This window comes from Lynx rufus, unplaced genomic scaffold (genome assembly GCF_022079265.1).
Source record: "Lynx rufus isolate CCGP_SWC_20201006 ecotype Redwood Valley unplaced genomic scaffold, mLynRuf1.p SCAF_3, whole genome shotgun sequence".
Classification (NCBI taxonomy): domain Eukaryota; kingdom Metazoa; phylum Chordata; class Mammalia; order Carnivora; family Felidae; genus Lynx; species Lynx rufus.
Window position 1 is genome coordinate 141,658,037 of NW_025814845.1, and position 24,823 is coordinate 141,682,859.

Here is a 24,823-nt window from a genome sequence, read left to right on the forward strand (position 1 = left end):
ATCAACGTGTCTTTGTAACTTACCAAAGAAGTGCTCTGGCTCTCCTGCTTCACCTTGTATTGTTTGTCAGCAGCCTTTAGCTTCTCTAAAGGACTCTGATACAACTACACAGTAACCAGTCAACTCTGCTATCTTTGTAGGGACCCTACAAATTCCCTTCCTCTGGTATCTTACAGAAGTCTGAGCATACTTCCCCCACATCTGTCCTTTCCCCATATCACTGTAAGTAAAAACTTTTGCAGATGGCTGACACTTTAGGTGAGTGGTTGTCTGTGCCCCACTACGCAGAATGGTGTACTTTTTGCCTTCCCAGCAATGAGTGAGCCAGTCAAAATTCTTTTTTTAATATATGTTTTTAGACAACTCTCGGTACCATTTGCATTTGTTCAGGTCAGCTGAGAAGCAGACAAAAAGTTTGATTGTATGTTCAAGATACTTTGGGGGAAGAGAGCAGGCAAGGGTTTTAGACAATGATGCATATTTTACACCATAGGAGGTGGGAGAAAAGGTAAGATTGAGTAGGAAATATCTTGGATTGCAGCACAATTCCAGGGAAGTTTCAGTTTGGTTGATGTTGAGTCCTGAGCTAGAGGTGTCATTAAGAGAAGCCCTTCACGGAATGGATGGTATCTTATGTAAGCAAACAGTCTGTTTCTGTTTTCTCCTTTGTATTTTAGTTTATGTATGTTTAGATGCATAAACATGAAATCATACAGTTTAGGTCCTTTTCTTTCTTATTTCATGTAGCATAATATCCTATATTTCCTGTGTTGTTGTAAATGGTAAGATTTTGTTCTTTTTGATGGCCGAGTAATATTTCATATATATATATATATACACACACACACACACACACACAGATATATAGTGTATATATATATATTTGTATATATTGTATATATATATTGTATATATACAAATGTATATTTGTAGGATCCCTACAAAGATAGCAGAGTTGACTGGTTACTGTGTAGTTGTATCAAAGTCCTTTAGAGAAGCTAAGGGCTGCTGACAAACAATACAAGGTGAAGCAGGAGAGCCAGAGCACTTCTTTGGTAAATTACAAAGAGACATTTATCTCTTTCATCGGAAGACCCGTCACAATTTGGCAACAATTTGAAAAGTTATATATATATACCACACTGTCTTTAGTCATTCATCTATTCATGGACACTTATGTGGCTTCTGTATCTTTGTTATTATAAATAATTCTGCCATGAACAGAGGGTGCACATATCTTTTTGGATTGATATTTTCATTTTCTTTGGGTAAATACCCAGAAATAGTGTTCTTGATCCACGTATTTCCAGTATTAATTTTTTGAGGAATCTCCACACTGTTTTCCATAGTGGCTGTACAGTTTACATTTACAGTCTACAAGGATTCCCTTTTCTCCACACCCCATCAACACTTATTTTTGTATTTGTGATAATACCAATCTGATGGGTGTGAAGTGATATATCACTGTTGTTTTGATTTGTATTTATCTGATATTAGTGATGTTAAGCATCTTCTCATGGTTCTGTTGGACGTCTGTAAGTCTTCTTGAAAAAAATGTATATTCAAATACACTGCCAGGAATTTTGAGGAAGATGGCAGAGTAGGAGGACGCTGGGCTCACCTCCTTCTGCTGATCACTTAGATTCCACCGACATCTGCCGAAACAACCCAGAAAACCACCAGAAGACTAGCAGAATGGACTCGCTGGAGCCAAGCGTAGACAAGAAGCCCATGGAAGAGGGTAGGAAGGGCGGAGAGGAGGTGCGCACTACACAGACTGGTGGGAGGGAGCTGGGGTGGTGGAAGGGCAGCCCGCCCAGCAAGGCAGAGCCCCTGAGTCTGGCTTGCAAAAGCGGAGGGTCCGGACTGTGTGAGTTCTGACAGCCAGTGGGACTTAACATTTAGAAAGTTAGTAGCCAACAGCTCTGCTCTTGGGGAGTGGGGAGGGTGAGAGGACACCGGGAGGGAGAGTTGTTGAGCCCCGGGAGACAGAGCTCAGCTCAGCAGGAAGAAAAGGCGCTGGCCAGTGCCATCTCCATCTCCCATTCCATAGCCAAAATCCTAAAGGTAACCAGTTCCCATCCCCGAACTTGTTTGCACCACGAAACACCCAACGCTGTGCTTCTGTGGATCCATCCCTCTGAAGGGTCTGCCTGCCTCCCTCCCAGTGCTGCAGGGCCCCTCCTGCAGGGGACCACCTGACGGCAAAGCAGCAAATTGAGCTGAGCCTGCCCCTCCTGCCCCTGTGTACTTTGTGGATCCCCCCCAGCTAATATGCCAGATCCCATCAAAGCAACACCACAAGCCTGGCAGTGTGCAAGTAGCCCAGACAGGGGCCACACCACACCACAGTGAGTTCTGCCACCAGGAGAGGGGAAGTAAGATACACACTAGTCTGACTGTGTCCCCAGCGGTGGGCTGGGGGTAGACATCAGATCTGACTGCAGCCCCACCCACCAACACAAGTTACTCCAGACAACACAGGGGAAGTGCCTTGAGGGTTGGTGCCATCCAAGGGACTACACAAAATGATGAAACTGAAGAACTCTCCTCAAAAGAAACTCCAGGAAGTAGTGAGAGCTAACGAATTGATCAAAAACGATTTAAGCAATATAACAGAACAAGAATTTAGAATAATAGTCATAAAATTAATCGCTGGGCTTGAAAAAAGTATAGAGGACAGCAGAGAATCTATTGCTATAGAGATCAAGGGACTAAGAAATAGTCATGAGGAGCTAAAAAAAATGCTATAAATGAGGTACAAAATAAAATGGAGGCGACCACAGCTCGGATTGAAGAGGCAGAGGAGAGAAGAGCTGAATTAGAAGATAAAATTATGGAAAGAGAGGAAGCTGAGAAAAAGAGAGATAAAAAAAAAATCCAGGGGTACGAGGGGAGAATTAGAGAACTAAGTGATGTAATCAAATGGAACAATATCTGTATCATAGGAATTCCAGAAGAAGAAGACAGAGAGAAAGGGACTGAAGGTGTACTTGAACAAATCATAGCTGAGAACTTCCCTGATCTGGGGAAGGAAAAAGTCATTGAAATCCAAGAGGCGCAGAGAACTCCTTTCAGACGTAACTTGAATTGATCTGCACGACATATCATAGTGAAATGGGCAAAATACATGGATAAAGAGAAAATTCTGAAAGCAGCTAAGGATAAACAGGCTCTAACTTACAAAGGTAGACCCATAAGAGTAGTCGCAGACCTATCTACTGAAACTTGGCAAGCCAGAGGAATGGCAGGAAATCTTCAATGTGATGAACAGAAAAAAATATGCAGCCGAGAATCCTTTATCCAGCAAGTCTGCCACTCAGAATAGAAGGAGAGATAAAGGTTTTCCCAAACAAACAAAAACTGAAGGAATTCATCACCACTAAACCAGCCCTACAAGAGATCCTAAGGGGGATTCTGTGAGTGAAATGTTGCAAGGACCACAAAGTACCAGAGATGTCACTACAAGCATGAAACCTACAGACATCACAATGACTCTAAACCCATATCTTTCTATAATAATACTGAATGTAAATGGACTAAATGTGCCAACCAAAAGACATAGAGTATCAGAATGGATAAAAAAACAAGACCCATCTATTTGTTGTCTACAAGAGACTCATTTTGGGCCTGAGGACATGTTGAGATTGAAAGTAAGGGGATGGAGAACTATCTATCATGCTACTGGAAGTCAAAAGAAAGCTGGAGTAGCCATACTTATATCAGACACACTAGACTTTAAATTAAGGCTGTAACAAAAGATGCAGAAGGGCACTATATAATAATTACAGGGTCTATCCATCAGGAAGAGCTAACAATTATAAATGTTTATGTGCCAAATATGGAACCCCCCAAACATATAAAACAGTTAATCACAAACATAAGCAACCTTATGGATAAGAATGTGGTAATGCAGAGGACTTTAATACCCCACTTACAACAATGGATAGATCATCTAGACACAGGATCAATAAAGAAACAAGGGCCCTGAATGATACATTGGATCAGGTGGACTTGACAGGTATATTTAGAACTCTGCATCCCAAAGCACCAGAATATACTTTCTTCTCGAGTGCACATGGAATATCTTCCAAGATAGATCACATACTGGGTCACAAAACAGCCCGTCATACGTATAAAAGAATTGAGATCATACCATGCACACTTTCAGACCACAATGTTATGAAACTTGAAATCAACCACAGGAAAAAGTCTGGAAAACGTCCAAAAGCATGGGGGTTAAAGAACACTGTACTACAGAATTAATGGGCCAACCAGGTAATTAGAGAGGAAATTTAAAAATATATGGAAACAAATGAAAATGAAAATACAACAATCCAAACACTTTGGGATGCAGCAAAGGCAGTCCTGAGAGGAAAATACATTGCAATCCAGGTCTATCTCAGGAAATAAGAAAAATCCCAAATACAAAATCTAACAGCACACCTAAAGTAAATAGAAGAACAGCAAAGACACCCCAAACCCAGCAGAAGAAGAGAAATAATAAAGATCAGAGCAGAAATAAATGATATAGAACCTAAAAACAACTGTAGGGCAGATCAATGAAAGGAAGAGTTGGGTTTTTGGAAAAATAAACAAAATTGATAAACCTCTAGCCAGGCTACTCAAAAAGAAAAGGGAGATGACCCAAATAGATAAAATCATGAATGAAAATGGAATTATTACAACCAGTCCCTCAGAAATACAAGCAATTATCATGGAACACTGTGAAAAATTATATGCCAACAAACTGGACAACGTGGAAGAAATGGACAAATTCCTAAGCACCCACACACTTCCAAAACTCGAACATGAAGAAATAGAAAACTTGAACGGACCCATAACCGGTGAAGAAATTGAATCAGTTATCAAAAATCTCCCAACAAATAAGAGTCCAGGACCAGATGGCTTCCCTGGGGAATTCTACCAGACATTTAAAGCAGAGATAATACCTATCCTTCTGAAACTGTTCCAAAAAAATAGAAAGGGAAGAAAAACTTCCAGACTCATTCTATGAAGCCAGCTTTACTTTGATTCCTAAACCAGAAAGAGACCCAGAAAAAAAGAGAACTACAGGCCAATATCCCTGATGAATATGGATGAAAAAATTCTCAATAAGATACTAGCAAATTGAATTCAACAGCATATAAAAAGAATTATTCACCATGATCAAGTGGGATTCATTCCTGGGCTGCAGGGCTGGTTCAACATTCACAAATCAATCAATGTGAAACATCACATTAATAAAAGAAAAGATAAGGACCGTATGATCCTGGCAATCGATGCAGAAAAATCATTTGACAAAATTCAGCATCCTTTGTTAATAAAAACCCTCGAGAGGGTCGGGATAGAAGGAACATACTTAAACATCATAAAAGCCATTTATGAAAAGCCCACAGATAATATCATCCTCAATGGGGAAAAACTGAGAGCTTTCCCCCTGAGATCAGGAACACGACAGGGATGTGCACTCTCACCACTGTTGTTTAACATAGTGTTGGAAGTACTAGCATCAGCAATCAGACAACAAAAGGAAATCAAAGACATCAAAATTGGCAAAGATGAAGTCAAGCTTTCACTTTTTGCAGATGACATGATATTATACATGGAAAATCCGATAGACTCCACCAAAAGTCTGCTAGAACTGATACATGAATTTAGCAAAGTTGCAGGATAAAAAATCAATGTACACAAATCAGTTGCATTCTTCTACACTAATAATGAAGCAACAGAAAGTCAAATAAAGAAACTTATCCCATTCACAGTTGCACCAAGAAGCATAAAATACCTAGGAATAAACCTAACCAAATATACAAAAGATCTATCTATATGCTGAAAACTATAGAAAGCTTATGAAGGAAATTGAAGAAGATATAAAGAAATGGAAAAACATTCTGTGCTCATGGATTGGAAGAATAAGTATTGTTAAAATGTCAACTACCCAAAGCTGTCTACACATTCAATGCAATCCCAGTCAAAATTCCACCAGCATTCTTTTTGAATCTAGAACAAGCAATCCTAAAATTTGTATGGAAGCACAAAAGACCCAGAATAGCCAAAGTAATTTTGATGAAGACCAAAGAAGGAGGCATCACAATCCCAGACTTTAGCCTCTACTACAAAGCTGTAATCATCAAGACAGCATGGTATTGGCACAAAAACAGACACATAGACCAAGGGAATAGAATAGAAACCCCAGAATTAGACCCACAAAAGTATGGCCAACTAATCTTTGACAAAGCAGGAAAGAACATCCAATGGGAAAAAGACAGTCTTTTTAATAAATGGTGCTGGGAGAACTGGACAGCAACATGAAGGATGAAACTAGACCACTTTCTTACACCATTCACAAAAATAAACTCAAAGTGGATAAAGGACCTGAATGTGAGACAGGAAACCATCAAAACCCTAGAGGAGAAAGCAGGAAAAGACCTCTCTGACCTCAGCCGCAGCAATTTCTTACTTGACACATCCCCAAAGGCAAGGGAACTAAATGCAAAAATGAACTATTGAGACTTCATGAAGATAAGAATCTTCTGCACTGCAAAGGAAACAACAAAACTAAAAGGCAACCAACAGAATGGGAAAAGATATTTGTAAATGGCGTGTCGGACAGAGGGCTAGTATCCAAAATCTATAAAGAACTCACCAAACCCCACACCAGAGAAACAAATAATCCAGTGAAGAAATGGATAGAAAACATGAATAGACACTTCTCTAAGGAAGACATCCAGATAGCCAACAGACACATGAAAAATTGCTCAACGTTGATCCTCATCAGGGAAACACAAGTCAAAACCACACTCACATACCACCTCATGCCAGTCAGAGTGGCTAAAATGAACAAATCAGGAGATTATAGATGCTGGCAACGATGTGGAGAAACGGGAACCCTCTTGCACTCTTGGTGGGAACGCAAACTGGTACGGTCACTCTGGAAAACAGTGTGGAGGTTCCTCAGAAAATTAAAAAATAGAGCTACCCTAAGACCCAGCAATAGCACTGCTAGGAACTGACCCAAGGGATACAGGAGTGCTGATGTTAGGGGCACGTGTACCCCAATGCTTATAGCAGCACTTTCAACAATAGCCAAATTATGGAAAGAGCCTAAATGTCCATCAGCTGATGAATGGATAAAGAAATTGTGGTTTATATACACAATGGACTACTACTTGGCAATGAGAAGGAATGAAATATAGCCTTTTGTAGCAATGTGGATGGAACTGGAGAGTGTTATGCTAAGTGAAATGAGTCATAAGAGAAAGACAGATACCATATGTTTTCACTCTTATGTGGATCCTGAGAAACTTAACAGAAGACCATGGGGGAGGGGAAGGAAGAAAAAAAAAAGGTTAGAGAGGGAGGGAGCCAAAACTTGAGACTCTTAAAAACTGAGAACAAACTGAGGGTTGATGGGGGGTGGGAGGGAGGGGAGGGTGGGTGATGGTTATTGAGGAGGGCACCTTTTGGGATGAGCACTGGATGTTGTATGGAAACCAATTTGACAATAAATTTCATATTAACATAAATAAATAAATAATAAATAAAAAAATAAAAAAATAAAAAAATAAGAAAAATCAATTAAAAAAACAAATTCACTGCCTCTCTTTAAATCAGGTTATTTAGTTTTTAAAAATTTTAAGTAACTTTTAATCCAAGTATAATAACATACAGGGTTATATTTCAGGTGTACAATATAACGATTCAAAAATTCTATGTATTACTCAGTGTTCATACAATACTTGTATTCTTAATCCCCTTTGACCTGTTTCACCCATCCCCCCCCCCAACTTTCTTTCTGGCAACCACCAGTTTATTCTTTATTTTTAAGAGTCTGGTTTTTTGTTTCTTTTTTTCCTTTGTTTGTTCTTTGTTTGTTAAAATCCACATGAATGAGATCATATGGTATTTTCATTCTCTGACTGATTTCACTTGGATTATGCATGCTAAATCTATACATGTTGCAAATGGCAAGATACCATTTTTTATGGATGAAAAATATTCCAAAAATATATACATACGTACATACATATATGCTACACCTTCTTTATTCATTCATCTATAGAGTGACACATGGGTTTCTTCCATATTTTGGTACTGTTAATAATGAGGTAATAAATATAGGGATGACTATATCTTTTTGAATTAGTGTTTTGTATTCTTTGTGTAAATACCCAGTAGTGGAATTACAGGACAATGTGGTGTTTATATTTTTAATTTTGGGGGGGACCTTCACACTATTTCCACAGTGATTGCACAGCTTGAAATCTCACCAACAGTGTATGGGGATTCCTTTTTTTCTAAATCCTTACCAACACCTTTTCCTTCTGTTTTGATTTTATATAATCTGACAGGTATGAAGCTGTGGTTTTCATTTGCATTTCCATGATGACTAGGGATGATAAGCACCTTTTCAAGTGTCTATTGCCATCTGTGTATCTTTTTTGGAAAATATCTATTCTGGTTTTCTGCCCTTTTTTAATTAGATTGTTTGTTTTTCTGATGTTGAGTTGTAGAAGTTCTTTATACATTTTGGATATATCATATATATATGTTTATAAATATGTAAATAAATTATTTTATAAATAATAAATATATATATATAATATATATATTTATTCCATTTATTTTATATGTGAATAAATATTTTTCCATCCAGTTTTGTTAACACCATTTTTTGAAGAGTCTACCTTTTCTCCATTGTATATTCTTCTCTCTTTTGTCATAGATTAATTGACCATGTAAATGTGAGTTTATTTCTGGGCTCTCTATTCTGTTCTATAGATTGGTGTCTCTTATTTTGTACCAGTACTTTACTTTTTGATTACTATAGCTTCGTAGTATAGTTTGAAATCTGGAATTGTGCTATCTCCAGTTTTGTTGTTTTTTAACATTGCTTTAACATTTGAGAACTTTTGTGGTTCCATCCGAATTTTGGTTTTATCTATTTTAGTTATGTAAAAAATGCTGTTGGTATTTTGATAAGGACTGCATTAAATCTATACATTTCATTGGATATTATGAACATTTTAGCAATATTTGTTCTCTCAATCGATGAGCATGGAATACCTTCCCATTTGTTTATATCATCTTCAATTTATTTCAATAATGTTTTATAGTTTTCAGTTTACATATCTTTTTACCTGTTGGTTAGGTTTATTGCTATATATATTATTATTTTGGTGCCAATGTAATGGAGATTGTTTTCTTAATTTTCTCATTTATTATAAATGAATATGGTATTTGAATATTGTCCAAAACTTTTTCTGCATCTATTTAAATGATCGTATGGCTTTTATCCTCTCTATTTGATGTGATATGTCATGTTGATTTATTTGTGAATAGAACCATCCTTGTATTCCTGGAATAAATTCTATCTGATCATGGTAAATGATTTTTTTAATGTATCACTGGATTTAGTTTGCTAATATTTTGTTGAGAATTTTTGCATCTGTGTTCATCAGAGCTATTGACCTGTGGTGTTTCTTTTTGTTTCTTTGTTGTTTGCTTTTCTTGTAATGTCTTTTTCTGGGTTTGGTATCAGGGTAATGGTGGCCTCATATAATGAATTTGGAAGCTTTCCTTTCTCTTTTAATTTTTGAAATATTTTGAGAAGACCCTGTTTTAACTCTTCTTTAAATGTTTGGTAGATTTAGTCTGTGAAGCTATCTGGTCCTGGACTTTTGTATCTTGGGAGTTTTTTATTACTTATTGAATTTCATTGATAGTAATTGGTTTGATAACACTTTCTCTTTCTATCTAATTCAATATTGAGATGTTTATGTTTCTATGAATTTATCCATTTCTTCTATGTGGTCCAATTTGTTGACATATAATTTTTAATAACATTCTCTTATAATCCTTTGTATTTCTGTGGTGTTGGTTGTTATTTCTCCTCTTTCATTTCCGATTTTATTTGAGCACTCTCTGTCTCTTTCTTTTTCTCTCTCTCTGTTGTTTTTGGATAAGTCTGGCTAACGTTTTCTCATTTTTGTTGATTTTTTTGAAGAATCAGTTCCTGGTCTCATTGATCTGTTCTAGTGTTTTTTGTTTTTGTTTTTGCATTGATTTCATTTGATTCTGCTTTAATCTTTATTATTTCATTCCTTCTGCTGGTTTTAGGTTTTGTTTGTTGTTCTTTTTCTAGTTCCTTTAGGTCTAAGGTTAGGTTGTTCTATTTGAGAGTTTTCTTGTTTCTTGGCATATGCATTTATTGCCATAATCTTTCCTCTTAGAACAGTTTTCCTGCATCCAAAAGATATGAAGCCATTGAGATCTTATTTTCATTTGTCTCCAGTTATTTTTTGATTTACTGATTTTTGTTTGACCCATTTACTATTTAGCAGCATGTCATTTAACCTCCATGTATTGGCATTCTCTCCAGACTTTTTCTTTTTTTTTTTTTTTTTTTTTTTTAGACAGAATTTTTTTTTTTTAAACGTTTATTTATTTTTGGGACAGAGAGAGACAGAGCATGAACGGGGGAGGGGCAGAGAGAGAGGGAGACACAGAATCTGAAACAGGCTCCAGGCTCCGAGCCATCAGCCCAGAGCCTGACGCGGGGCTCGAACTCACGGACCGCGAGATCGTGACCTGGCTGAAGTCGGACGCTTAACCGACTGCGCCACCCAGGCGCCCCTCTCCAGACTTTTTCTTGTGGTTGATCTCTTGTTTTGTAGCATAGTGGTTTGAAAAGTTGCATAATATAATCTCAACCTTTTGAATTTGTTGAGACTTGTTTTGTGTCCTAACATGTGATCTATTCTGGAGAATGTTTCATGTGAACTTGAAAAGAATGTGCATTGTGCATTTTTATGATGGAGTGTTCTGAATACACCTGTTAAGGCCATGTGATCTAATGTATCTTTCAAAGCCATAGTTTCCTTATTGATTTTCTGTCTGGGTGATCTATGTATTGATGTAAGTGGGGTGTTAAAGTACCCTCCTGTTATTGTATTACTACTGATTACTTCCTTTATGTTTGTTAATAATTATGAATTTGGGTGCTTTCATGTTAGGTACATAAGTATTTACAACAGTTATATGTTCTTGTTGGATTGTTCCCTTTCTGGTTATGTAGTGTCCTTCTTTGTGTCTTGTTACAGTCTTTTTAAAGTCTATTTTTTCCAATATAAGTATTGCTGCCTCAGCTTTCTTTCCATTTACTTTTGCATTATAGATGTTTTTCTATTCCTTCACTTTAAATCTGCATGTGTCTTTAGGTTTGAAATGAATTTCTTGTCAACATTATATAAATGGATTTTGTTTGTTATCCATTAATCACTCCTTGTCTTCTGAGTGGAGAATTTAGTCTATTTACATTCAAAGTAATTATTGAGAGTTTTGTACTTATTTTCATTTTGTAACTTGATGGCCTTCTTTGATGATATGCTTCAATTTCTTTCTCTCTATTTTTTACATCTATTACAAGTTTTTGATTTGTGGTTATCATTAGACTTAAATATAATATCCTGTGCATATAGCAGTGTATATTAGATTGATGCTTGTATAAGTTTGAACCCATCCTGAAAGCACTCAAATTTTACTTCACCCTCCTCTGACATTTTATGTGCATGATGTCATATTTTGCATTCTTTTATTTTATGAATCATTTGACTTATTTTTATAAATATAAATCATTTCACTGTTTTTGTGCTTTAGCCTCAATACCGATTTTATAAGTGATTAATCTATTACTTTTTTATGTTTATATGTATCTGATTTTTTTTCTTTCTTAACCCCCATTAATGGCCTTTTCTTTATGCTCTTAGAATTCCCTTTTACATTTCTTGTAAGTCTGGATTTAGTGGTGATGAATTCCTTTAACTTTTGTTTGTCTAGGAATATCTTTATTTCTCCTTCCATTCTGAATGATAGCTTTACAGTTGGCTGCAGACTTTCCCATTCAGCACTTTGTATATATTATGCCATTTCCTTCCAGCTTGGGAAGTTTCTGGTGAAAAATCGCCTGATAGCTGTGTGGAGTTTACCTTATATGTTACTGTCTTCTTTTGTTTTATTACTTCTAATTTTTTTTTCTTTGTCACTATATTTTGCCAATTTAATTACAATATGTCTTGGTGTGGCTTTGCTTTTGTTGATTTTATTAGGGGTTCTCTGTGCCTCCTGGATATGGATATCTGTTTCTTTCCCCAGATCTGGGAAATTCAGCTATTATTTCTTCAAATAAATTTTCTGCCCTTTTTTTTCTCTCTTCTGGAACTCCTATAATATGAATGTTACTACACTTGATGGAGTCTAGATCCTATGACCCTGGAATCCTGACCTAAGCTGAAGTCAAGAGTCAGATACTCAACCAACTGAACCATCCAAGCACTCGTTTGTCTTCATTTCTGAAGGGAAATTTTGCTTGGCAAAGTATTTTGTTTGGCTGTTGTTTTTTTTTTTTTTTTTCGTTAAGTACTTTGAATATATCATCCCACTCTCATGGCCTGTAAATTTCTGCTACAATATCTGCTAAAAGACTAACTGGAGTTTCCTCATATGTAATGAGTCTTTTTTGTCTCTTGCTAATTTTAAAATTATTAGTTTTTTAGTATTTGATTATAATATGTTTTGGTAATATCTTTGGATTGAATCTCTTTGGGGCATTTTGAGTTTCATGTACCTTTATTTAGGAAGTTTTCTGACATGATTTCTTTATGTTTCTGTCCCTTTCTCTCTATTCTTTCCTGGATTCCCATAGTGTTAATATTGATTCATTTCATGATATTTTATAATTCATATAAGCTTTATTCACTTTTCAATTTTTTCCTCCCTATCCCCACTGATTGTATAATATCTAGACATCTGTCTTAAAGTTTACAGATTAATTTGATTGATTGAATCTGTTGTTGAAACTCTTTACTGCATTTTATTTATTGTATTTTCAGCTCCTAATCTTTTCATAATTTTTTTAAGATGTCTATTTCTTTAACATTTTGTTTTGTTCATGCATTGTTTTCATGAGTTCATTGGGTTGTCAGTTTGTATTCTCTTGAGTACTACTGTGTCTCCTTCAAATAATTATTTTGAATTCTATTTCAGTTAATTCCCAGATCCTCTTTTCTTTGGAGTCCATTATTGGAAAAATACCATTTGTTTGGTGGAATCATGTTTCTTTGCTTTTTCATGTGTGTTTGTGATGCTTTTGAGTTGATGTCAACAAATTTGAGAGATCAGTCACATCTTCCAGTATTTCAGACTGACTCTTTGGAGAAATACTTTCCCCTGAAGGTCGCTGTGAGGGCAGTAGCTGGATGGGGCGTGCCATCTCTAATTTCTAATTTACCACATCATCATACATCCGTGCAGCTCTCAGCAAAGTTCAGTGATGGCAAAGACTATACTGGTCTTCCGTGCACAAGAATGCAGGAGTCCGTGGCAGTGCTGGCCAGGACTATTGAATTCCTCAAAGTCAAAAGGTGCTAGGGTCCTTTTGTTCTTGTTTGCACTTTGGAGGAAATTCTAGCCAAGGTGAATCCCTCTTGGTGCCAGGCCTAGCACACTGACACACTGGCAATGGCAGCCAGGTCCTAGATTCAGGCCTGTGTGGAGCTAACATAGGATCTAGGTCCTTCGTCGCAGGTGCACTTGTTGCAGCAGTAGTGCTTGGATAAAGCATAAGCATTTGCAGATCTCCTATGAAACCAGGGCATAGGTCTCTGGGTTTTTTTGCAAAGACTCATCTGGGGGAAGGTTGCAGCAGCAGTGTAAGCCCTGGCATAATGGGGTACAATAATCTCTTGGTCCCAGAGATCAAGCTGCAGTAACAGAACATCCAGGGGATGATGAGTCCATGCTCCGACTCTGGCCTCACGAGACAGTAGCAGAACAGCAGCAGTAATTGACCATTAAATCTATATGTTAGTACCTAAGTGGTGGGATTCAGAGCTTTGGTTCCATTGCCCCAATAATGATGGGTCAAAACTCTCATCAACAACCCAGGGAAGGGCACAGAGCCCTTTGGGGTAAAGCCCTATGGGGTAAAGTTTCTCTGAGGGGATCCCTACTGATGCTGAGCTGCTTAGGACGGACTGGGATATGAGGTGAGACAGATAAAATGATTCTTTTACTTTCCTCTGTGGCCACCCTAGTTTTTGAGCTTTACTGAGTTTCTGCTATTCCTTCCTGGCACTCCAGAGCTTTCCCAGAGCTATTTCTGTCAGTTTGTAGATGCTTTTCAGGGGGAGATGAGTTTTGGGACCTCCTAACTCTCCATCTGGTGACCAGTCAAATCTCACTGAGCCCTTTATTAGCATTTTTTGTGTTATTTCATATTGTTAGTATCCTCCTTAACATTTTGTGTATATTTTGGGGTGTTTTTAATTATGTTTTTCTTCTTTCCGTAAGTCTGCTTCAGATGGTATATGCTGTGAAGTGTGTTGTTTTCATTCTTAGAGATCTAGTTATTTTGACCTGTGTGTTCATGTTACCTTGTGGTTACCAACTATTCTGTCTGGTATTTTGTGTCAGAGAAGAGCTAAAAAGCCAGGCTCAGTGACAATACTTTGGCATTAAGGAGAAAATAGGATATAAATCTAAAAGAGGTGAGCCCAAAATATTACAGTACCACTATTGACCACTTTCATTTTTTGCTACTTTATCAGGAAATTCCTCTGGTAAAGATTTCACTTTTAAATACTTAAATACAATCAATTTTTAGAGGAGCTAAACCTCATCAGCTCAAATAACTTAAAAGAAGAGATATCTGTATAAATGCTTGAGGCCAGTGAGTCAATCAAAACCTGCTTCATCAACCCCTTACTTTGCAGTTGCCCCATGGTTATAGGACCCTGGCCATCTTTTGTTAATTATCTACTTTGCACCTGATTACCTCTGCTCCAGGCGTATTTGCCAGTTTTTGTTCATTCAATACAACATACTAATCCTCATATCATGTTTTTCGTTCTTATTCTCTTTTCTGCTTAAAATTTGTTCTCCAAAGTCTCTGTATGATTGTGTTTTTCTCAATTCAGATGTCATCTTCTCAAGAAGACTTTCAATACTACACTGGCTAGAGGAACACTTCAACTCTCATGCCACCCACCTACCATCTCTTACCAAAATTCTATCATACATCCTATATTATCTTTTCATTAGTGCCAAAAAATGCTTTTATATACTACTTTGTGATTTTTGTCCAAGTCTTCTGAATATAAAGAAAGAAGATCATTACTTGAATTCAGAGACTCTGTGTCTTACACATTATTATATCCTTTCCATCTACAACACATGATATGGCATATAGCACACTTCAATAAATATATTTTGATTGACCTATTGACTTTAAAGATTGTAGCATGGATCACTGAAGACATTTTGATGCTATCTTCTGTGCTATATTTTATAGGATAAGGTTGTCAAACAGAAAAATGATGTTTTTTTTTGTAGACCCATAAAGTAGCACTGATTTAACTTGTGGATGCAGAATAAGTATTCATTATTAAAAAGAATATCTAAAAATACGATTTCCATGTGGTTATGGTGATGATGGAGGTGATATCATGGTTTGAATTAATACCATGTGACGGTAGAGAGTTTCTACAATGTATAGAGTTTAGGTGAATTTGCTCATGTTTTAAGTTCCAGAAGAGAGAGATAAACTAGCTTAAAGGTTTCACACCAAAGTATGATGAAGAATTGTTTTTGTGCAATCACAAGCTGTCTCCATAGAGAGAGTCAGAGACCTGATGATTTCAGGTCTGAGGTGTGCTCTAGGGTTGATGTAAAAGAGGTCTCAAGGGAAATCAAAGAGCATTGAGTATTATAACTGAATACTTTCTTGAAAAAAAAAAACCCTTCAACTATAGTTACAGAGCTCATATTCACTGCTTTCAATTTTATAAGGCACTTATCATTAATCCATAAAAAAAAACACCTTGAAATACTCCCACTTGATGTCTTATCTTGATTTGTTTTTTTGCTCACCATTTGTATTCATGATTTGTATGTATCTTTTGTGATTGCCAGGACCAACTTTGGCTGCCTTAAATTTCAAACTTTATAGGGCAAAGGCAATTTCTATGTAATGCTCTGTTACAGGTACACATACTCCCTCAAGCTATTAGGGATATAATTAGTATCAGTCAATAAAACTATTTCCTGCTCCAGCAATTCTTATTGTTCTGACAGTCCAGTACCTGGGAACTATAGATAGAAAGCAAATGTAATTTCCATCATTTTATAGACAGTCAAAAGCAAATAGGAAGAAGGGAGATATATTCTGGGTGTAGTTCATGGATTCTGATTCATCACATTCCTAAAACCCCAGGACCTCAAAAAACATGCAATCACTTGGCTGACAATCAGAACCAATTTTATTGCCAGTGGAAATGGACAAACTGCTGGAGAGCTATTTGTGAGAAATTCTGGATCTTCATTTTTGGTGTTCAATTAGGCAAGGTAAAAGAGAAGCTGACATGCGTTTTCTTTTTAGATTAAATGACTTTCTTTTTTTTTTTTTTTTTTTTTTTTTTTTTATATGAAGTTTATTGACAAATTGGTTTCCATACAACACCCAGTGCTCATCCCAAAAGGTGCCCTCCTCAATACCCATCACCCACCCGCCCCTCCCTCCCACCCCCCATCAACCCTCAGTTTGTTCTCAGTTTTTAACAGTCTCTTATGCTTTGGCTCTCTCCCACTCTAACCTCTCTCTTTTTTTTTTTTTTTTTTCCTTCCCCTCCCTCATGGGTTCCTGTTAAGCTTCTCAGGCTCCACATAAGAGTGAAACCATATGGTATCTGTCTTTCTCTGTATGGCTTATTTCACTTAGCATCACACTCTCCAGTTCCATCCACGTTGCTACAAAAGGCCATATTTCATTTTTTCTCATTGCCACGTAGTATTCCATTGTGTATATAAACCACAATTTCTTTATCCATTCATCAGTTGATGGACATTTAGGCTCTTTCCATAATTTGGCTATTGTTGAGAGTGCTGCTATGAACATTGGGGTACAAGTGCCCCTATGCATCAGTACTCCTGTATCCCTTGGGTAGATTCCTAGCAGTGCTATTGCTGGGTCATAGGGTAGGTCTATTTTTAATTTTCTGAGGAACCTCCACACTGCTTTCCAGAGCGGCTGCACCAATTTGCATTCCCACCAACAGTGCAAGAGGGTTCCCGTTTCTCCACATCCTCTCCAGCATCTATAGTCTCCTGATTTGTTCATTTTGGCCACTCTGACTGGCGTGAGGTGATACCTGAGTGTGGTTTTGATTTGTATTTCCCTGATAAGGAGCGACGCTGAACATCTTTTCATGTGCCTGTTGGCCATCTGGATGTCTTCTTTAGAGAAGTGTCTATTCATGTTTTCTGCCCATTTCTTCACTGGATTATTTGTTTTTCGGGTGTGGAGTTTGGTGAGCTCTTTATAGATTTTAGATACTAGCCCTTTGTCCGATATGTCATTTGCAAATATCTTTTCCCATTCCGTTGGTTGCCTTTTAGTTTTGTTGGTTGTTTCCTTTGCTGTGCAGAAGCTTTTGATCTTCATAAGGTCCCAGTAATTCACTTTTGCTTTTAATTCCCTTGCCTTTGGGGATGTGTCGAGGAAGAGATTGCTACGGCTGAGGTCAGAGAGGTCTTTTCCTGCTTTCTCCTCTAAGGTTCTGATGGTTTCCTGTCTCACATTTAGGTCCTTTATCCATTTTGAGTTTATTTTTGTAAATGGTGTGAGAAAGTGGTCTAGTTTCAACCTTCTGCATGTTGCTGTCCAGTTCTCCCAGCACCATTTGTTAAAGAGGCTGTCTTTTTTCCATTGGGTGTTCTTTCCTGCTTTGTCAAAGATGAGTTGGCCATATGTTTGTGGGTCTAGTTCTGGGGTTTCTATTCTATTCCATTGGTCTGTGTGTCTGTTTTTGTGCCAATACCATGCTGTCTTGATGATGACAGCTTTGTAGTAGAGGCTGAAGTCTGGGATTGTGATGCCTCCTGCTTTGGTCTTCTTCTTCAAAATTACTTTGGCTATTCGGGGCCTTTTGTGGTTCCATATGAATTTTAGGATTGCTTGTTCTAGTTTCGAGAAGAATGCTGGTGCAATTTTGATTGGGATTGCATTGAATGTGTAGATAGCTTTGGGTAGTATTGACATTTTGACAATATTTATTTTTCCAATCCATGAGCAGGGAATGTCTTTCCATTTCTTTAAATCTTCTTCAATTACCTTCATAAGCTTTCTATAGTTTTCAGCATACAGATCCTTTACATCTTTGGTTAGATTTATTCCTAGGTATTTTATGCTTCTTGGTGCAATTGTGAATGGGATCAGTTTCTTTATTTGTCTTTCTGTTGCTTCATTGTTAGTGTATAAGAATGCAACTGATTTCTGTACATTGATTTTGTATCCTGCAACTTTGCTGAATTCATGTATCAGTTCTAGCAGACTTTTGGTGGAGTCTATCGGATTTTCCATGTATAATATCATGTCATCTGCAAAAAGCGAAAGCTTGACTTCATCTTTGCCAATTTTGATGCCTTTGATTTCCTTTTGTTGTCTGATTGCTGATGCTAGAACTTCCAGCACTATGTTAAACAACAACGGTGAGAGTGGGCATCCCTGTCGTGTTCCTGATCTCAGGGAAAAAGCTCTCAGTTTTTCCCCGTTGAGGATGATGTTAGCTGTGGGCTTTTCATAAATGGCTTTTATGATCTTTAAGTATGTTCCTTCTATCCCGACTTTCTCAAGGGTTTTTATTAAGAAAGGGTGCTGGATTTTGTCAAAGGCCTTTTCTGCATCGATTGACAGGATCATATGGTTCTTCTCTTTTTTTTTGTTAATGTGATGTATCACGTTGATTGATTTGCGAATGTTGAACCAGCCCTGCATCCCAGGAATGAATCCCACTTGATCATGGTGAATCATTCTTTTTATATGCTGTTGAATTCGATTTGCTAGTATCTTATTGAGAATTTTGGCATCCATATTCATCAGGGATATTGGCCTGTAGTTCTCTTTTTTTACTGGGTCTCTGTCTGGTTTAGGAATCAAAGTAATACTGGCTTCATAGAATGAGTCTGGAAGTTTTCCTTCCCTTTCTATTTCTTGGAATAGTTTGAGAAGGATAGGTATTATCTCTGCTTTAAACGTCTGGTAGAACTCCCCTGGGAAGCCATCTGGTCCTGGACTCTTATTTGTTGGGAGATTTTTGATAACCGATTCAATTTCTTCGCTGGTTATGGGTCTGTTCAAGCTTTCTATTTCCTCCTGATTGAGTTTTGGAAGAGTGTGGGTGTTCAGGAATTTGTCCATTTCTTCCAGGTTGTCCAATTTGTTGGCATATAATTTTTCATAGTATTCCCTGATAATTGTTTGTATCTCTGAGGGATTGGTTGTAATCATTCCATTTTCATTCATGATTTTATCTATTTGGGTCATCTCCCTTTTCTTTTTGAGAAGCCTGGCTAGAGGTTTGTCAATTTTGTTTATTTTTTCAAAAAACCAACTCTTGGTTTCGTTGATCTGCTCTACAGTTTTTTTAGATTCTATATTGTTTATTTCTGCTCTGATCTTTATTATTTCTCTTCTTCTGCTGGGTTTAGGCTGCCTTTGCTGTTCTGCTTCTATTTCCTTTAGGTGTGCTGTTAGATTTTGTATTTGGGCTTTTTCTTGTTTCTTGAGATAGGCCTGGATTGCAATGTATTTTCCTCTCAGGACTGCCTTCGCTGCGTCCCAAAGCGTTTGGATTGTTGTATTTTCATTTTCGTTTGTTTCCATATATTTTTTGATTTCTTCTCTAATTGCCTGGTTGACCCACTCATTCGTTAGTAGGGTGTTCTTTAACCTCCATGCTTTTGGAGGTTTTCCAGACTTTTTCCTGTGGTTGATTTCAAGCTTCATAGCATTGTGGTCTGAAAGTATGCATGGTATAATTTCAATTCTTGTAAACTTATGAAGGGCTGTTTTGTGACCCAGTATATGATCTATCTTGGAGAATGTTCCATGTGCACTCGAGAAGAAAGTATATTCTGTTGCTTTGGGATGCAGAGTTCTAAATAGATCTGTCAAGTCCATCTGATCCAGTGTCTCATTCAGGGCCCTTGTTTCTTTATTGACCGTGTGTCTAGATGATCTATCCATTTCTGTAAGTGGGGTGTTAAAGTCCCCAGCAATTACCACATTCTTATCAATAAGGTTGCTTCTGTTTATGAGTAATTGTTTTATATATTTGGGGGCTCCGGTATTCGGCGCATAGACATTTATAATTGTTAGCTCTTCCTGATGGATAGACCCTGTAACTATTATATAATGTCCTTCTTCATCTCTTGTTACAGCCTTTAATTTAAAGTCTAGTTTGTCTGATATAAGTATGGCTACTCCAGCTTTCTTCTGGCTTCCAGTAGCATGATAAATAGTTCTCCATCCCCTCACTCTGAATCTAAAGGTGTCCTCAGGTCTAAAATGAGTCTCTTGTAGACAGCAAATAGATGGGTCTTGTTTTTTTATCCATTCTGATACCCTATGTCTTTTGGTTGGCGCATTTAATCCATTTACATTCAGTTTTATTATAGAAAGATACGGGTTTAGAGTCATTGTGATGTCTGTCTGTTTTATGCTTGTAGTGATGTCTCTGGTACTTTGTCTCACAGGGTCCCCCTTAGGATCTCTTGTAGGGCTGGTTTAGTGGTGACAAATTCCTTCAGTTTTTGTTTGTTTGGGAAGACCTTTATCTCTCCTTCTATTCTAAATGACAGACTTGCTGGATAAAGGATTCTCGGCTGCATATTTTTGCTGTCTAGCACCCTGAAAATCTCGTGCCAATTCTTTCTGGCCTGCCAAGTTTCAAAAGAGAGATCAGTCACGAGTCTTATAGGTCTCCCTTTATATGTGAGGGCACGTTTACCCCTTGCTGCTTTCAGAATTTTCTCTTTATCCTTGTATTTTGCCAGTTTCACTATGATATGTCGTGCAGAAGATCGATTCAAGTTACGTCTGAAGGGAGTTCTCTGTGCCTCTTGGATTTCAATGCCTTTTTCCTTCCCCAGTTCAGGGAAGTTCTCAGCTATTATTGCTTCAAGTACCCCTTCAGCACCTTTCCCTCTCTCTTCCTCCTCTGGGATACCAATTATGCGTATATTATTTCTTTTTAGTGTATCACTTAGTTCTCTAATTTTCCCCTCATACTCCTGGATTTTTTTATCTCTCTTTTTCTCAGCTTCCTCTTTTTCCATAACTTTATCTTCTAGTTCACCTATTCTCTCCTCTGCCTCTTCCATCCGAGCCGTGGTGGTTTGCATTTTGTTTTCCATTTCCTTTAAAGCGTTTTTCAGCTCCTCGTGACTGTTCATTAGTCCCCTGATGTCTGTAGCAAGAGATTCTCTGCTGTCCTGTATGCTGTTTTCCAGCCCAGCGATTAATTTTATGACTATTATTCTAAATTCACTCTCTGTTATATTATTTAAATCCTTTTTGATCAGCTCATTAGCTGTTGTTATTTCCTGGAGATTCTTCTGAGGGGAATTCTTCCGCTTGGTCATTTTGGATAGTCCCTGGTGTGGTGAGGGCCTGCAGGGCACTTCCCCTGTGCTGTGGTGTATAACTGGAGTTGGTGGGCGGGGCCGCAGTCCGACCTGATGTCTGCCCCCAGCCCACCGCTGGGGCCACAGTCAGACTGGTGTGTGCCTTCTCTTCCCCTCTCCTAGGGGCGGGATTCACTGTGGGATGGCGTGGCCCGTCTGGGCTACTTGCACACTGCCAGGCTTGTGATGCTGGGGATCTGGCGTATTAGCTGGGGTGGGAAGGCAAGGTGCACGGCGGCAGGGGGGGCAGGCTTAGCTCGCTTCTCCTTAGGTGATCCACTTCAGGAGGGGCCCTGTGGCAGCCGGAGGGAGTCAGATCGCTGCCGGAGGTTTGGCTCCGCAGAAGCACAGAGTTGGGTGTTTGCGCGGAGCGAGCAATTTCCCTGGCCGGAGCCGGTTCCCTTTGGGATTTTGGCTGGGGGATGGGCGGGGGAGATGGCGCTGGCGAGCGCCTTTGTTCCCCGCCAAACTGAGCTCTGTCGTCCGGGGCTCCGCAGCTCACCCTCCCTTTGTCCTCCAGCCTTCCCGCTTTCCGAGCAGAGCTGTTAACTTATGACCTCCCAGACGCTAAGTCGCGCTTGCTGTCGGAACACAGTCCGTCAGGCCCCTCCGCTTTTGCAAGCCGGACTCGGGGGCTCTGTTTGGCTGGCGAGCCGCCCCTCCGCCCCGGCTCCCTCCCGCCAGTCCGTGGAGCACGCACCGCCTCGCCGCCCTTCCTACCCTCTTCCGTGGGCCTCTCGTCTGCACTTGGGTCCGGTGACTCTGTTCTGCTAATCCTCTGGCGGTTTTCTGGGTTATTTAGGCAGGTGTAGGTGGAATCTAAGTGATCAGCAGGACGCGCGGTGAGCCCAGCGTCCTCCTACGCCGCCATCTTCCCAGAATCCCCTCGAGAATATACTAGCTAAATGACTTTCTTAATAGAGAATTCTTGAAGCCAAAATTACTTGACAAGTTGGGGTACTAGACTTCTGCAAAAACTGAATTAGTTTCGCAATATTAAGTACATTAAGAAGACATTTTATGATAACAAAATGGACCTTATTAAAATTACTGTAAGATTATTAAATTCCTATAGACTATATTGTTCTCTTCTTAAATGTAATCCAAGTGACAATAGTAACAAGACAATGAAGTCTTGATATTATTACTGCATTATCAGTTGGGATTAAAAGCCAAAAATAAATATCTGTAACAAGTATAATATCCATAACATGCCTATTATTTTTCGGTATTTAACATTTATTTATATGACAATTGTTTAAGGTATTTTTTAAGTAGAATATGTTCAGTTATAACTATCAGTAATAAAGAATAGACATAAACCTGATTAGAAAGTGGTAACTGTTTTGGAAATAATTTTCCTCTGCCTGACTGAAACCAATTGCGTGATTAAAGTGATGTGAGTTTTTTTTGCTACATGCTAAAGTTGAACTTCCCCAAATGAACGGATTAGTATTACTCCTCCAAAGCAATACTTGAAAGAAAAACAGTAGCTCCCCACATACCCTGTTGAGACCATTAACCTGTTGAACATCATCCCTTAGATCTAGACTAAGTATCTTCTGTTTAGGAATGGAATATAAACAAATCTCATCTTTTTTTAAAGGCCTAAACTAAGCTCTTTCATGACACATTAACTATGATAAGCAGAAGAGGCAGGGTGCTAATTACTATAGTGATGTGATCCATTTGCTAAATGATGAGAACATCAATAATTCATAAGAATTAGCTGCTAAAACATTTAACGTCAAACAATCCAAGCTTAGCAACTCAGATAGCAATCTTTTGTGTGTAGTAGATGACATTCAGACACTTCCTTTTCATTATGAAATATAAATGCATTTTCCTTCTCGCAGCAGTTTAGATTATAAAGGATGGCAGATGTATAATATGTCTACTCTGATTGTTTGCAATGCTGACAGTCTCAGCAGAGAGTCTGCAGATGTCTCATACTTGGTGAAAATCAGTCTTAAAATTTTTAAATGCAAATTGAGTGCCATCTTCTAATAAGCAATGATATTAAAGAAGCGACAATAGCATAAATAACCAAATATGAAATACTTGTTTTTTTACATTGAAATAGAGGAAAATTCCGTCCTTGTATTAAAATCTGTTATGAGTCTAAATCCAATACTTAGATTAGGAGGGTCCCAAAGTTTTACTTACCACCAAACCACTCATTCTACCAGTGAATTTTTTCTTCTTTATTTTCTTAGTAGCTAATATACATTTATATACCCATACGAGAAAATAATTTAAACGTTATCTTTAAAAATGTTAGTTTTTAAAATAAAATATTTAAGTTTCTCAAACATAATCAAGAGCAAATAATAAGGGTAAAAAGTGCTTATCAATTTTTAAAATATCAGAATCCTAATAGATATCCACAACGTTATTAATATAAGTCACTGAGACAGGCAATGTTTAAGTGAACTGATTGTTGGTGCCATGAAAAAAAATTGTCTATTAAAAACTAAGGTAATCATTTCTTTAGCAGCTTTAATATTTTTTAAAAAAAGTGAGGTGAACTGAAAAGAAAATATTTTCAGTTATAGTGAAAGGAAGAAGAGACTTCTAATCTTCAAAATCAAAGGGAAAATCACTACAAAGCTGGACAATACTGGAAAATTGTTTTGGCAAATGATTCTTTAATGGTTCAGACAAAGTTTAATAAAGGTATTATAAAATAATCTTAACACACATAAAAAAGTGAACAGCTTAAATCCTAAAATCCTTAAGTCATCAGTGTTCCAGTCTAAAATGATTTTTCTCAGGCTAAATCCACACAGAGTGCTTTATTTTTTTATAAGTCCCGGTTGTAATCCTTCATTAAATTTTTGAATAAGTCCTGAAGATATAAACCTCCTTTTGACAAAACTTTCTACTTTGCTTTTTGCTTTGAGTACAATTAATTTCTATATCTTTTTGTACTTTGGCAGTACAACGAAAGGGAACATCTTTAAATTGGTTTTAATATATAATTATGACATTTTTTCCTGGCTTTCTAATGAGGAAAATGTTATTAATAATATCACCCTCCAGCATAATTTTGCCTTTCATCCCACTTAAAATTTTCTCCAATTAAATTTTCATGATATCAAGGAAAATTTTAGGCTGCAACAGTTTAATTTTTATATCTATTAAGCACTGCTTCCACTAATGAAAACTGTCATATATCACTAAAGTACAGCTCCAAGAAATTTAGAGTGATCATTTTATCTCTCAGTGAAGAAATTTTACCTTCGCCTGTGGGAACCAGACAAAGCAAAACTGAATTATACAACCACATAAATAAGACCTA